Source organism: Camelus bactrianus, chromosome 21 (assembly GCF_048773025.1).
Source record: "Camelus bactrianus isolate YW-2024 breed Bactrian camel chromosome 21, ASM4877302v1, whole genome shotgun sequence".
NCBI lineage: Eukaryota > Metazoa > Chordata > Mammalia > Artiodactyla > Camelidae > Camelus > Camelus bactrianus.
In genome coordinates, this window is record NC_133559.1 from 29,307,575 (window position 1) to 29,321,545 (window position 13,971).

Genomic DNA, 13,971 nt, shown 5'->3' on the forward strand with positions numbered 1-13,971 from the left:
GGTTGAGATGTACCAGGGCAGAAAAAAAAATTGAGTAAAGTGGGCCTGGGCTACCTTAGCTTTCTTGGGGGAAAAGGGTGATGTTTCTGCAGGGTCTTTAAGTCCAAGATGCTCAATTTGGGGCTTTTCTCCTCTTTTTCATACTTCTGGAGCTGGGCTGTAGGATCAATAGAACATATTCTGTGTTGGCTGTTTGGAAATTGAATATCCATTTTCAAATAGCCTCGTCACAGGCATGGAAATTAATTTAGATTTGATCATCTATTTTTCTTTTGCTGCTTATAAAGTAGGAGGTGCTGGTCATAGGACAATTGAGTGTGTTTATATCTGCATTGAACCAGTGCTGGGGCTAGCACTTGGATCAGAAATGCAGCATTGAAATGCAAGCTCCCCTAGTGTTGCCTGCTGTGCAGACCGGGTGCGGAGAGCAGCTCTGGAGGGCTGCTCTGAAAACCAGCAAAGACAAGTCAACTCAGTGCTTGGGTGAGCAGATGCCTGGGAAGGCGTGGGGTGCTTCTGTTGGCAAGCTTTTCTCCAGGAAAAATGGCCTTGTTCGGTAGAGAGGTCTTGCATCCAATGTTAAAAGTTCATCCCACGAGGACCTTGCGGTTCGAGCTTTCCTCTTTAGCACTGACTCAGTTTCACCTGTCAGAAGAGCTGGTCATTTTGTTTTCTTGTCTTAATAATTTACCCTTTGTTCTCTCACCCCCCATGTCACTTTTCCTGCCTAGCATGGATTTCTGGGAGTTATTAGGCCACTGTCTGAAGTGGTTTGAGCTTCTTGAAGAATCACAGGGTAAAAATCAAAAGCTTGCTCATTAATTGGCACTGTTTGCTGTGACTGATTTGTAACTCTACCCAGGATTTGTAACTCTACCCAGGAGAGAGGTGGTGTGCCCCATTTGTGAGAATCATTTCCTCGATGGTGTCTCAGCTCTGTGCTGGATTTTTGACCCAGGCAAGCCTTGATTGTTACATCCTGAGCAGCTCACTCCAGGCTCCTAGTGGCCCCCCTGCGACTCGCTGTTTTCTGTTCAAGAATGAGACAGTCCAGGCTGGAGAGGGAGAGGCCTGGCCCCTCCCGCCGGAACAGGAGAGGGCAGGAGACCATTCTCAGAGGGTCCTAAGTGTGGTGAGTATCACCAGCTTCACGCGACCTCATCAGTACAACTTGGAGCCCTGCGGGGGCACAAACAAGGGCCTTTTTGGCCATTTTATGTTCTTTCTTTGGAATTTTACAAATCCCAGAGCTTGGGAAAAGTAAAAGTTGTGATTAATTAGGTTCTCATTAAAACACGAAAAGCAGATTGCAATAGATAAATATAAAGTACTTAGAAAACTGAGAAGACAGGGAGAGGGCCCGCATACAGGGAGGGTTGCTACACTGAAGCTGTATTTTAAAATTGGTGACAGTTGTGACTTTAAGAGATCATAATTCAGGAGCTTATCTGCAGTGACATGTAAATTATATACATACATATTTTTAAAGTAGGCAATTATTTATCTTGACTCTCCCAGTTCTGAAGTTTAATTTTACAAGTTACAGTTGCAACAAGAAACAACTTGACACACTGTGGTTATGCAATCACGACAAGAGAGGTTGGATGTAAACTGGGCTGAGGATGAACATGGAAAGGCACACACAGCAGTGTCTTCAGTCACCAGGTATTAAGAAGTTCCTTTCCTTTAAAAAATTTTCTTTTATTTAATATGTTCCTGGACAATGCATTCCCTAGGTCCGTAGGCTAGTCACAATGTCAAGATTGCTTTCTCTCTGTACTTGCGAGAGGAGATGCCGCTGCCACAATCTGAAATGGAAACTAGGATGAACTGACCCAGCGGCTGAAGGCGGACTGTTCCGCTCATCTCTGCAACCCCTGTGATGGCTGGTGCACTGCCTTGCAGTTGGAAGTCGCTCAATGAGTGACTGAGTCAAATGGAATTCGCCTAATTAGTTACGATCTGTAATGTGTCAGAAACCTTGGAAATACATTAGATGCGGAGTTCCGTTTTAATCCATCAGTAGGAGAGTTTATCAAGAGCTCCATGTTATGCCTCAGGTCCGGTTTTTCAGTGTTGAAAACGTATCAGAGAGGGAGCTAAACATATCAACCATGATGTCTTCTCCAACGACTGGAATTTCTTGTTAGGGGCATCTTGGTTGGGAATATGTATAATATTTGATAACTACGTTAAAATATGTATAATATGTGACAGATATGTCTTTAATCCCGATTGTGACTCACGGCTTTCTCTTTTTTGTCCAAGGGGTTTGGTGAATAGCTGCGTTTATATTTAGAGGGAGTTTTGTGGTTTTCAAAGTTCTTTCACGTACCCTTGTCTTACTGGCGTTGTTGTTGGGGCCACAGCGCTCAGGGTTTTCTATGCTGGGATCCCGCCCGGAGTGCGCCTTCCTCCAGGAGTCGGGGCGAGGGCCTGGAAGCCCAGGTGGCCCCACCTCTTGGGTTACTGGGTTTTCCCAAGGGAGCCGTAATCGGTGCTCCCTGCTGCTCCCTCTAAAATCACTTAAAATGGGCAAAGCGGAGCCCTGTCTCACGCAGGAGCACCCCCCGCCTGCCAGCCTGCGCCAGCCTGCGTTCCGCGGCCCTGCCCCCTGCGGCTGATCCCCCTCGTAGGGCTGCTTCTGCCTCCCTCCTTTGCCGAGGGTCCCTTCCACCTTCCCATCCTTTCTGAAGCGTCTCCATGTGTTCCTTCCCAACAGATTTTCATCCATAGGCCCTCCCTCTCTTTCTCCCGCCACCTTACTTTATTTATTTATTTATTTAAAAAAATTTTTAAACTTTATTGAGTTACCCGTCAGTTTACAATGTTGTGTCAATTTCCAGTGTAGAGCACAATTTTTCAGTCATACGTGAACATGCATATATTCATTTTCTCATTCTTTTTCACCTTGAGCTCCTGCAATATCTTGTATATATTTCCCTGTGCTGTACAGTATAATCTTGTTTATCTATTCTGTATATAGCTGTCAGTATCTACCGATTTCGAACTCCCAGTCTGTCCCTCACCCCACCCACCCCTCCCCCGCCACCTGACTTGTGCCCGCAAGACTTGAGCTGTGTGTGTGTCCCAACGTTCTTTTCCAGTATGTGAAGCGTGTCTCCAGGCCCACTTTCTCCCTGACTCCTCCCACCTCTCTGCTCAGGGTAGGCGCTCTGCTTGCAGCCGAGGCCCCTCCCTCTGCCCTCAGGGCCCCTCTGCCCTGTCCTGCTTTGCCCCACGCACCTCCCTTACTACTTCCACCCACTTCTCTCCATCAGGCCTTCAGCCCCTCCGGCGCATACCTGCCCCTGCCTGTCTCACAGGCTCATGTGTTTACAGCGTTCGCGAGTTGAAGTCCTCATGCTTAGTGCCTTGTAGAAAAATGGATTTAGAGCACGCCCAGCTTTGGACATCTTTCTGCCTTTGTTTACATTTCTGATTCTGCAATATTTTCACTGTCAGATGCTCTCTTAGGCCATTTAATCATAGCTGACGCACTTTGCTTCTTCACTTGGCTTTTACAACTTGTATTGGATAATAGATGAAGGAATCACTCAATGATTATTGTTATTTTTAAAGATTTGGACAACAAATCTTGAAAAGCATTTTAGAGATTTGTAATAATGGCACCTTTGAAAGCCTTCGCTGCACACCAGAATTCTACTTACTAATCACAGAGGTAGATTGGTTTGTTTAATTTCATCCTCATTACCTAATTTTTTTTTTCTCCTCTGGTTAAATAAATGTTGGTTGAATGGATGTTGCGTAAATTAATACTACCGTAACTTGAACCAAATTTGTTCTCATTTTGTTATGCTTTCACTGTTCTCCATGAAAATTTTATAAGCTCACTGGGTACATTTATGCCAAGCAAGGACTCTTCAGCTAAGACCTGACATTTTTGCTTCCCCTTGTAAGAGTGTGACCTATGTCAGCCCTATCGGTAGGGTCAGTGGGAGAAGAAGTACTACACTGAGGGCTGCTCCTGGAAAAACGTACCCTATGAGCTGGGACCGGTCTTTTTATAAAACTGCACTTCAAAAGCAGATCCAACACTGGTTATGAAACATCCTGGGAGCCCCGGGCCTTTTGGAGGAAGGCACTTCAGAGCAGAGTGGGGAGAGTGGTTTCTGAGTCAGAATTCCCTTCCTTGATGGATCTGTGTTTTACTGGAGTGCGGTGGATGCTGTAGTCATTTCAGTTCATTGCTAAACCATAGATTAGGACGTTTGCCACCTCACTTGGTAACTTATGGTTTTTCCCCGCCTGAGAAGGGAAGGGAAGGGAAGGGAAGGGGAAGGAGAAGCTGGTGGTCTTTGCCGGGTGTGGGGATGTTTTTGATACCCATCATCACAGAGGCGAGTGGAGTAGGTGAGACCCACTCAGCAGCCCAAGAGATGAACTGTGTGTCATCACGGGCGCTCCCCAAAGCTCCCTGAACCCACAGTTGACAAGGAGGTCCACACATGGCTGTTTACAGTTCAGAGGAGCCCCTGTATTATTTTTACTTATTTTTTATTTTTATTTCTTTCTTTCTATTGAAGTGTAGTTGACTTACAATGTTGTGGTAGTTTCTGGTGTATAACAAAGATTCCGTTTTTTATATATATATTCATATATATTCTTTTCCATTGTAGATTATTATAAGATATTGAATATTCTTCCCTGGGCTATAGAATAAGACCTTGTTGTTTATCTTACATGCAGTAGTGTGTATCTCCTAATCCCAAACCCCTAATTTATCCTCCAGCACACTTTCCCCTTTGGTAACTATGAATTACCAATATCTATGTCTGTGAGTCTATTTCTGTTCTGTAAATAAATTCATTTGATCATAGTTTAGATTCCACATCTAAGTGATATCGTATATTTGTCTTTATCTGACTGACTTCACTTAGTATGAGAATCTCTAGGTCCATCTATGTTGCTGCAAATCATGGTAGTTCATTCTTTATAATGGCTGAGTAATAGTCCATTGTATAGCTATACCACATCTTCTTTATCCAGTCATCTGTTGATGGGACATTTAGGTTGTTCCCATGTCTGGGCTGTTGTAAATAGTGCTGCTGTGAACATTGGGGTGCATGTATCTTCTTGAGTTAGAGTTTTCTCCAGATATATGCCCAGGAATGGGATTGCTGGATCATACAGTAACTCTATTTTTCATTTTTTGAAGACCCTCCATACCGTTTTCCACAGTAGCTGCACCAGTTTACATTCTCACCAGCATTGAAGGAGGGGGGAACCCCTACATTAACACTATGATTTCTTTCTTGAGAGGATTGAAAGGCTAGATACAGAGTGAGGAGATGCTGCAGGCTACCAGGCTGAGGTTTGCAGAGAACTTTTCAAAGACTCAGGTAATTAATACACGCCAAGGGGTGACTTCAGTTCCATCTGAAGGGTCGGCCAGAAGCAGTTTTCTCAAGATAATTTTGTAACAGTTCTCACACTTGAAAGGTTATCAAGGAATAAGCAACGTGTATCTTATTCTATGTCTCAGACAGACAGTACTACTCCTTTGATGAAAGAGATGAGACTACAGGAAGCTCTCTGAGTTGTTGAATATTTACGGAAAATTCAGATGTTCCGGTTTCTGTGCCAGGAATCTACGACCGTCTAGGCACAGCTCCCAAGACAGATGCTCTGCTCACCCTGGGGGCCCCCCAGCAGCCGCCCGCCCGGGGCACTTCCTCCTTCTGCTGCGCTTCTGAGGTCCACGCCATTCCCTCGGGTCTCGGTTCAAAGCCCTTCTCCTTCAGGGAGCTTCTCTGCCCGTCGGAGTGGCTTCTCCCGTGGCTTCCTTGAACTCCTGTACCACTTATTTGATGTTTGTTGATTTTATTTCAGTATTAGTTTTGATCTTCATTTGTGTGGTTTTTGTCACCCCCACCAAATGATCAGGCCCTTTGTCATGCCCACTGGGCCTTAAGAGGCTAATAGCTGAGTAAGTAGCTGTTAGTTGATTGACAGCTGGTCATTGGTCTGAGGCTTAGAATTTTTCTCTGTGAAGACCTTGCTCCCACTGAAAACTCTATAACCAAATGAGGAAGTGTTGTTTTCTCAGGCATGAGAAAAGATAGTGGGAATTTTTAAATTCCTTTGTTGGCCAAGGTTAAAAGATCTTATCTGTCTTACGCACTTAGATAATTTATTAAGCGAACATTTACTTTTGTTGATGACACCTGTGTCATCTTCGTGCCTGGCACTGGAGAGATGCTGGAGACACAGATAAAACGGCCTGGCCCTGCCCTTGCGGACTTCTCAGGCTAGCGTGGGAGCTGACGGGCGCACGTGGCGTGTGGTGGGGAGTCAAGGGGCCTTGAGGATTGAGGGGAGAAAGCAGCCAACTCCGTCTAGAAGTAGGCTGACCGGGCCCCTGGGCTCCCTGGGACAGTCCTGGTCTTTGCCCATCCTTCACCATAGTTATTAATGCACCCCCTTTGCCTTCAGAAGTCTCCCAGTTTGGACAGTAAGTTATCTTATAGATTCCCCATCATAGGGAAGTCATGGAAGGCTTCACAGAGAAGAAAGTGTTTGAGATGACACTCAAAGGCTGCACAAGAGTCCCCTAGGTTATTGTTTACATTTTCAAAAGTATCGGTGGACCAACATCGGTTTGCTCATCATTTTTCCTCATTTTACTATGGATTCATGGACTAGTCCATAGACTGACATTGGGGGATAAAGGGATTTGGGGGCAGACAGAAGATGAAGTGGGGCCTTCCAGGCAGAGGACACACAGTGATATGGAGATATGTGGGCACGGGTCCTTGTGGGTCCTTGTGGGTCCTTATAGGTCATGGTGGGTCATGGTGGGTCCTTGTGGGTCATGGTGGGTGCTTGTGGGTGCTTGTGGGTCACTGGAGTTTCCCATCTGGTGGAGCACGACGGAGGATGAGACTGATGAACCATGCACGGCTTCAGAGTGAAGAATTTGGACTTACTGCCCTATACAAGAGGCACTGAGAGAGTATAAACAGGGGAGGGACACAGCTTGCACAATAGACGGTTCCTTCGTGAGTGTGGGTGAAGACTGGAGGGGAACAGAGAGTGGAGTCAGAGCGAGTGAACTCTGGTACTAACTCGGTAAGAGGTGATGGGAACTGAATTAATGCCTGAAAAGGGAGGAAAGGGACAGATAGGAGAGGCATTTAGGAAGCAAAACTGGTGGGACTCGGTGACAGTTTGGGAAAGGAGAGTAAGGAAGAAAGTAAAGGATAATTGCAAAATTTCTGGATGGGTCACACTGCTGAGATGGGGCATCCCGGCACTGGGAGGAAAAATCCTTAACTGAGCTTGAACTATTCTGAGCTCTAGGTGGTTGTATTCTGTTAGATGGAGATACACTGATATTCGGAAGAGAGGGTTGGGACAGAATTGTGGGTTTGATTTCCGTTCGGTCATTGTTTCCTGAGGGAATCATTCTCTTAATCTCCACAACCAGCTTAGATCCCTCTGTTCTGTCTTAACTCCATCATGCACCTCGCCCGCATGCACTTACCACTTTTATAATTGCACAGTTATCTTTGTGATTATTTGAATACAGATCCCCCCACCCCAGCCAATGTCCCTGTAAACTATAAGATCCACAAGGGCAAGACAGTATCTCTTTTTGATTTTCTTATGTCCCCAGGATGCCTACCACACAATGGGGGCCGAGCACATACTTGTTGAATGAATGAATGAATGAATGAATGAAGGGATTTTTTGAAGAGTGTGGTAGTTGAAGCTAGGTGGTTTTGCATGAGATTTCCCAGGGAAGGTAAATAGAAGGAAAACACTGAGCAGGGAGTTCCAGGGAACACCAACCTTTATGCGCTGTGGACGGACGGAAAAGGCTAGTGAAGGAGGCTGAGAAATGCAGACTCTCATAGAGGCAGGAGAACCTGGCAAGTGGTGTCAGGAAGACAGGACAGATCGAGAATCGGCATGTGGTTAGAACTGTCACATGAAGTGAAATAGCATTGAAGAGGTTTTCTCAGAATATTGTAATTCTGTTATTAAATAGAAGTGGAAACATTTACTTTATGAGAAATATTAAGGTATAGGTACTTAGCATTACAGTATTACTGTATTTATGCTGCACACGAAGTTTGATGTTTTATCACTTTGTTAGTTTTATATGTTGGGATTCCGTGGTTTGCCTAATGTAATTGATGCCAGCCCCCGATGTAGTAAAAATTCGAGGCCACGTGTTGGGAGGATGATGAAATAGCACAGTGTTAATCCTTGTGAATTCAGGAGTGTGTATCGTGATTTATAAAGGGGTTAAAATACCTGAGTGTTTACATCCCACCAGATGAGGAGCCATCCACAGTAAGGACACATTAAGGTACAACACTGTCACAGAGGATGGCTAGTTGCAGAAGCCAGGCTGAGTTGCAACATCATTAAAGTTTGTGGTATACCAAATGAACTTATTTACAAAGCAGAAGCAGACTGACAGACATTTACCAGCAGAGGAAGAGGGTGGGGAGGGATAAATTGGGAGTTTGAGCTTTGCATATACTAACTACTCTATATAAAACAGATAAACAGCAAGTTTATACTGTACAGCACAGGGAACTGTATTCACTATCTTGTAGTAACTTATAATGAAAAAGAATATGAAAGTTAATATACGTATGTATATGTATGACTGAACTATTATGCTGTACACCAGAAATTGACACAACATTGTAAATTGACTATAACTCAATTTAAAAAAAAAGGTTTACGGTATAAATAGGGTCTCATTGCAGAGTGGATTGTTACTTGTCCCCAGTCTCCACTGGGAGACTTGGGGTGGAGTTGGGGGCCAGCATCAGATTGTATTGGAAGGAATGTAGGCTTTGGATTCAGCAAACTTTATCCCATTTCCACCACCTCCTAACTCTAGCTTCGTGATCTTGGATGACAATAGTAATAATTGACAATTGTAATAATAAAAGTTTACATGTACTGAGTGCTTACCCTGCACGTGGGTGCTGTGCTAAGTACATTACATGCAATTTTTTTTTTTAAATGTCTTCTTTCATGCTTGCAGCAACCGCTTGAAGCACCTACGACTACTACCTCTGCTTTATAGGTAAGGAAGAACTGGAACCAGGGTCTCTGGGACCTCGACCAAGGTCGTGTAGCCAGTCAGTGGTGGTGCTGCAACTGGAGTCCAGGCTCTCTGCTCTGAGTCAGGCTTTTAATTATCAGCTCCTGGGCAGTTCTCTTTCCTCCATTCCCCCTGCCCTTCCCTTCACACACACACATTCCCTTCCCCTCATCTCCTGGTTCTTTTGGAAGCAAATCACAGACATAATGTCATTTTGTCTGTGTGTACTAGATTATGTTTCTAAATGATAATGACTTTTTTCCTTTTAGCATAACCAGAATATCATTATCATGTCTAGAAAAGTTTTAGCAATAATTCCTTAATATGAGATATCCAGTCAGTAAGCAGATTTTCCTGGTGGACCCATACATTTTTTTAATGATTCATTTGTTTCGTTCAGGATCCAAACAATTTTCACACCTAAGAGATGCACCTGCCTTTCTTCGTAGGCTTCCTTTCTCTGTTTTCCCCTCTTCTTTTTCCTCCCAAGCAGTTTATTTGTTAAAGAAACAAGAATTTGTCCTGTAGGATTCCCTGCTTCCTGTAGTTCGTTGATTGCATCTTCTCTCGATGTTCTTCATTGTTGGTTTCCTGTATTTCCTAGTTTGATCTAGATGGAAGCGTGATCAGGTAGTTTGGCAGGAGTTTCTCCTAGAAAGTGTTATGTCCTTCCTGTTACCATCACATCAGGCGGCACACGTGCTTCCTGTTTCTTCATTTGTGAGGTTAAGACTGATTGAGGTATTTAAGTGTTATCAGCCTGATCTTTCTATTAAAAGCTTTCCCAGTCCCTTCAAAAACCACTGATGGACATATTATTTCAGTAACAGTTATAAAACGATATTCTGTCGTCCCTTCTGCATTTGTTAGCTGGAGTTTTTCTATCAAAAAGAAATTTATCACATCAATTATTTGGTTACATCAGGGTATAATTTATATAGGAAAATTAATGCTCAGTTTTATTCCTTCTAGTTAAAATAATGTTCAAATTCATGAGTTGGTTTTCCAGCATCTTCCAAAGAAGACCAGTGGTTTTTTTTTAAGTATCATTATGAACTCATGGATTTAAACACAATGTATGTGCTTCAGTCCTTTGCAGTTATTTCTTTTGAAGTTCAAATTATCTTTGGCCCATGGGACAGCTCTTTAAGTTGGCTTCTGAATACTTTTGACATGACTGCAGTGGTCTTTGATGGCGTCCCTACTTTTTGGTATAACAGGGTATTTCAGACTTGTCTAGTACTTCCCCTGTTGCAGGTCTTTTTATTGATAAATGGTGTTTAGAGCCCACAGTCCGGGTGTTGGGAGTTCTCATTGCCTCTGGGCTGGTCCTTTTCTAGGTCTGTTCAAGTGGACAAAATTAGAAAAAAAAATATAGCTAGCTACTGAGATATGGAAATACACGTATGTATGTGTATAGGTATGTTTTTGTATGTACATGGTGCATGTATGCCATGTCTATGTGTGTGCATATGCATATTGTTTCTATTTAACATAAGCAAGCATGTCTTTATTTCTTCTTTTATAGAAAAAAGGCAGCAGACTGTAGTTACGCACCTTGCTTTTTGTACTTAATGGTGTTTTTCAGAGATCACTCTGGAGCTGTACATAAACATTTCTCAGTGCGCTTTGCAACTGCAGAGACGCCATCGTGTATATGTACCAAACTTTATCCATTTGGATATATACTTATTTCTGGTCTTTGGCACTTACATTGTAGTGTGAATGATTTGGTTTGGGTGGTGGGGGTTTATTTGCAAATCAAACATAAAGCCTGAACAGAGACATTATTTTCCTTAACTAAATGGATAGCTGAATGAGCAGCCTTGTGAATATTTACGTACAATTCTTGCCAGTTTATCTTTAGATAGATTCCTCGAAGTGGGATTGCTGGGTCAAAGGAGTAACAGCTGTGCAGTTTTGTTAAGGTGTTGCCAAAGTCCCTTCTGTGGGTGCTGTACAGTTCTGCCTTCCCACCAGCAGGTAATGAGAGTGCCTTCTTACCTCGCCCCTTCCCAGTAGACATGTGATCAAAGACCTTTGCCATTTAAACGGTGAGAAATGACACTCTCGTGTAATTTTAATTTGCGTCTCTTTTATTATGTGCTAGCTTGAGTTCCTTTTCATATGTTTGGGGGCCATTTACATTTCTTTTTCTGTGAACTCTCTCTGCATATATTTTGCCCATTGTTACAGAATTTTACATTTTTTCCTCTATTTTATGAAGTTTCTTATATATTAGGGACATTATATATTAGGGATGTAACCTCTAATATTTGACAGTTTCCCGTTTATCATTTGTCTTTTTCCTCTGATTGTGGTGTTTTTTATGTAATTTTTTTCCTTTGGCATAGTCGGTTTTATCAGTCTTTATTGCTCCTTGGATTTGAATCATGATGTGGAAAAAGTTTTCCTTTAGATTGCAGAGCAGCACTATCCAGTAGAAACGTGATAGGAACCACGTATGTAAATTTTTAACAGTCAGAATAAAAAAGTACAAAGAGAGAGGTGAAACTGATTTAATAATATGTTTTATTTAATCCGATATATCAGAATATTGTCATTTCAGCAAGTCAGCATTTTTAATTACTAATGAGATATTTTACATTTTTTTCATGCTAAATTTTTAAGATCTCATGTGTTTTATACTATAGTGCATCTCAGTGTGGTCACTAAGTTTTCATTGTAAATTCTTTACTGTATTTAGATTTTGTAAAATTTGCAGTCAAAAAAGGAAATTCACATAACCAAGTTGTTCCAAGTGTACTAAAAGTTCTCCAATAACCGACTTGAGTGTCAGTTTTTAAATTTCAGCTTATATTAAAAGAAATTAAAACTGCAAATTCAACTTCTAGCCACATTTCGGGTGCTTGGCACCCCTGTGGGTGATGACTCCCGTCTTGGACAACACAGTTATAGGACAGTCACCCACATTTTCCTTTAGTGCTTGTGTGGTTTTGTCATTAACATTTAGATCTGGGACCCATTGGAATTTATTTTGATGTATCGTATGGAGAATGGATTCATTTTTTTCTTTTTTCTTTTTACATGGCTATTTGGAAATCACAAGCCACTTACTTATTAAAAAGTTCAACTTTTGCCCACTGATTTGGAATGAGCCCCGTCCTAGACTTAATTGCCCTAAGTAATTAATTAGTTATATGTCTGCATTTTCATATTCCAGTACCCTACTCTTTTAATTATAGAGGCATAAATATGTTTTAACATTAAAACCATAGCGAGATACCATTTCATACCTAGCAGGTTGGCAGATGGCAACGTCAGGCACTGGGCAAGAGGGTGGAGCAGAGGGAGTATGCAGACCGTGATGGCGACAGTGTAAACTGGTGTAATGGTTTTTGAAAGGAGTTTGGAATGCTTTGTGAAGTGGTCCCCTGACCCCCTTAGCCTTCAGGGTAGCAGAGCAGATCACAAGTCTGGAGTGGGAGCACTTTTGTCTAATAACTGCTGTTTGCCATTCTCGTATCATGTTCTGTATCAGTTGGGTTGTGAAAAAGGTTGAGAAGCACTGCCTTAGAGAAACTGTCACATGTGTGCGAGAACGCAGCCCTATTCGTGACAGCAAAACCCTGGAAACAACCTGTATGCCAATCAACAGTATACTGAATAAAGAAATTGGGGGTACATTTATAGTAGACAGTCGTGAGAGTACCCCACAGCTGTGTGTTTCAACAGGGATGAATCTCACAAGCATAATGTCGAGTGGAAAGGCAAGACAGAAGAATACAGTGTAAGTCCGTTTCTGTAAAATTGAAAAAGTGCTGAACTAAAGTGATACAGAGCTTTAGGACTGATTCGTCTGTGGGAAGGCCGTAAGGAAAGGAAAGGGAACTGTGAACATCAATGCAGGGCGACGCTGGTTCCTTCGGAGGTGAAGGGGAGGGTGTGAGGAGGAGGGCTGCCTCCACGCGGAACTTCAAAGGTACTTGGAAGGTTCGGTAGGAAGGTACGTAGTCATTCGTTTTGTTTTTATGCATTAAATTGTACATGTGTTACGGGATTATTTCATAACAAAACAGAAGCAAAACGACAACAACAACAAAATGTCCAGACCCAGAAATAGGCTAACCATAATTCAAATAATGAAACTTACGCTCGTGGAAAACTTCTGTTAGATGTGAAACACTTGGCTCTTTCCAGTTTCTTATTTAGTGACAGTGACTGTTTAACTGGTTACGTGAACAGTTGAAGACGGGTTTGCCTCTCGTGTCTGGGTCGGGCAGCACGAACTACGTTATTGTGCGTTGTACACACACGAGTGACCGTCACGTCACCAGGTACCGCTACTGGTAGAGAGGCCTGGGCTCTTCACATTTCAGTAATTTCGGGGGGACTGCGTTTTTGCAGAGTATCATCATGGCCCATTATAACTTTATTCAGAGACAGAGTATTTTTGAAGAGAAATCCTAAACAGCAAATACTACCAAGTGTATGCTATGCATCAGCTGCAAAATGTACATTAACTCATTTAGTGCAGATGCCAGTCCCATGTTGAGCCACACAGGCAACACATGCTGTGGAAAAGTCAATACAGGAAATACACGATGGGATTTTGATGAAGACTTGTCAGGCCTCAAAAGCCATGCTTCCACCTTCTATTCCAGAATATCTTTTTAGGAACTTCAGGGGCGAATCTATCATTTGCTCAGTGGAGGCCCATCTCAGAAAGTTAGTATTTATAGCCTTAAAATTTCAGAGAAGGAAATCCTTAAATACAGTGTGGCAGTTGCTCGCATGTCTGTGTGTTTTTAACATCAGGTCTAAGTTAGCTTGTCTTCAGTCGCGTTAAGCAGTGGCTCTTGCCCTCTGTGTGACAGGTCCTTTCACGGACCTGGTGGCCTTAAAGAATTTGATTGACC

The 13,971-nt window shown here is 42.7% G+C and overlaps 1 protein-coding gene across 3 annotated transcripts in view; it reads left to right on the forward strand.

The window, feature by feature from the left end:
- C21H1orf21 (chromosome 21 C1orf21 homolog) overlaps positions 1 to 13,971 on the forward strand; it is a 206,200-nt gene that overhangs the window by 1,686 nt on the left and 190,543 nt on the right. The window lies entirely within an intron of this gene.